This window comes from Terrapene carolina, unplaced genomic scaffold (genome assembly GCF_002925995.2).
Source record: "Terrapene carolina triunguis isolate 2854851 unplaced genomic scaffold, T_m_triunguis-2.0 Scaffold790, whole genome shotgun sequence".
Classification (NCBI taxonomy): Eukaryota; Metazoa; Chordata; order Testudines; family Emydidae; genus Terrapene; species Terrapene triunguis.
In genome coordinates, this window is record NW_020665141.1 from 774306 (window position 1) to 777163 (window position 2858).

Sequence of the window (2858 nt, forward strand, 5' to 3'; positions counted from 1 at the left end):
TTCTCTCCCCCCACGCTAAGGCTCAGACACCCCCCGCACCCGTAGCCCCAGGTTCCAACCCACCAGCTCCTCCCCCAAGCCCGCTGGTGGACGTAGCCTCCCCCCACCCTCTCCTCGCGGCCCGGGCTGCTCTTTCGGCTCCACTCTCCTCAGGCCCGGCGCCTGCTGTCAACGTTCCCATGGAGACCGGCGCACTCCACAGCGCCGGACCGGGCGTCGCCCCTCTCAGAATGGTCTCGTCCGGGGGTGGTATCACCCACCTGGGACAAGGCAGGCACCCGGCTCGGCCCGTTGGGGTGAGGGGGGAGCGGTGGTAGCTGGCGCCGCCCCCCGCCCCCCATGCAAAGCAAGTGCATGGAGCCGGGGAGCCCGGGCGCACGCTCCAGCGGCTCTGCACGGAGAGCTGCCCGCCCCCTGCTGGAGCAGGGCCCCGGTGGAAGGCAGCTGGGCTGGGGCCCGTTCCTAGCTGTTGAGACAGACTGAGGCTCTGAACTGGCACTCAGGGCCTGGGGCTCGAGGAGAAGGGAGGCGCGGGGCTGCGAGCAGGAGCCCTGCTTTAGCAGAGGAAGGGAGAACCACCCTCAGCACCTGGCACTGTGGCAGGGGAAGGGCCTAGCAGCACTTGGGCACTAATGCGCCATAGCACATACAACCTCCTGTAGGCATAGACTCGAAGGCCACACGGGACCAGCAAGATCATCGAGTCTGACCTCCTGCACATTGCAAGCCACAGAACCTCACCCATCCATTCCTGTAGCAGTCCCATAACCTCTGGCTGAGTTACTGAAGTCCTCAAATCTTGATTTAATGACTTCAAGTACAGAGACTCTAGTTCGAACCAGCATGTGACCCACGCTCCACCCTGCAAAGGAAGGTTTTTAAAAAAGCCAGGCTCTCTGCCAATCTGACTTGGGGAAAAATTCCTTCCCATCCCCAAGTATGATGATTAGTTAGAATCTGATGATATGGGCGAGAGCCACCAGCCAGACACCTGGGAAATAATTCTCTGTAGTAAATCAGAGCCCTCCCCCATCTATGGCCATAGGAGATATTTGCTAATAGCAGTTGCAGGTGGCCTTATGCCATTATAGGCAATCTCCTCGTACCATCTCCTTCATAAACTTATCAAGCTCAGTCTTAAAATAAGTTAGTTCTGGGACTGCCTTCCGAGGGGAGGCGGGGGGGGGACGACACAGGACACACTTCTCTGATGGTTAGAAACCAATCTTCACTATTGTCTGCCCATTGCATCACTGCTAGCTGCCCTGCCCTCCCCGGCTAAGAATGGCAGTATTTGAGAGCATAGGGATCAATGCTGCCTTGACAGGGAAAAAGACCAGACCTCCCAAAGGTTTTTCCAGGTCAGCTTATGGTGCAAGAAAGTCTACATTTCTTATTCTGCTTTTGCCCTCCAGCTTCGCCTCGTCCGTACCACTTTTAAAGATATGTTGGCGAATTTCATGCTCAGCAGTAAAAGCGCAGTGCTTACACAAAGCTATCTGCACCAGTACTGTGTTAGTCCAAGTCACCTGGTGCAGAAGCCAGCAATCATGTGACAATGTGATTTGGATGTGACAATGGACAAGTATTATTTATACAGGCTCATAAGTGGGCAAGATGCTTTACAAATAAAATGAAGTGAAATCTCTGCCCAAAGGATATTATGTGGTACCTTACATCTCACTACTGGCAAGGTGTATTTAATCCTTTACACCACAAGTGCCACAACTGCACCTGACAGTAGTGTATCTCAGGGGAGAGCAGGTTAAACTAACTGATTCCTTAAACATGTTTTCTGTTTAAACAAAGCAGCTCAATTTACTTTGGTTTAGTTGGTGACCTTTTTCTTTCTAGGAAGGTAGCACATTTATTAAAGAATGAAACTTGAGAGATTTTGAACCCAGGGCTACAAATCAGAGGCCTAAACATACTTCTTTTATGCCATCTACCAAAACAAACTGCAGTAATAGAAAGAAACTGACAATATCGTACTAAAAATAAATGCCTAGTACAGTACTCACTATTTCACTTACACACACTGCAACATAGTCCTGCTCAAAAAGAAGGTTTAACACAAACACACACCAGGAGACTTTGCTTTAAAAATAAATCAAGCAAGCACTTTAATTTACACACGCGGTTTCAAAAGAAGAAACTTGTACCACAAAGAGAAATTTGATTGAACAAGATGACGGAAGGGTTCCCTGGATTTGGTAAACAGAAGTTGGAAATGCAGTTATCAGGAAACATGGAAAAATAGTTTGGGTGCTGCCAAAAATTTATGAATTCTAATGTATTAGAAAGCTCCCAATCTAGAGCCAAATGTTAGCTGTTTTCCAAACACAGATCTATTAAATGCATACATATAGGTAAGAGAAAACTGAACACACCTATTCCACTTAATGCAAATTATCTGGTCCTTACATCTCACTACTGCAAGATGTATTTAATCCTTTACACCACAAGTGCCACAACTGCACCTGACAGCAGTGTATTTCAGGGGAGAGCAGGTTAAACTGATTCCTTGAACATGTTGTTTGTTTAAACAAAGAAGCTCAATTTACTTTGGTTTAGTTGGTGACTCTTTTCTACAGTACACCTCTACCCCGATATAACGCGACCCTATATAACACGAATTCGGATATAACGCGGTAAAGCAGCGCTCCAGGGGGCGGGGCTGCGCACTCCGGCGGATCAAAGCAAGTTTGATATAATGCAGTTTCACCTATAACGCAGTAAGATTTTTTGGCTCATGAGGACAGCATTATATCGGGGTAGAGGTGTAGTTTATTGCTGGGAAGGTAGATCACTTGCTAAAGAAGTAGTGCGGGCAGAGAAGGAACCCATTTTATGGTGGT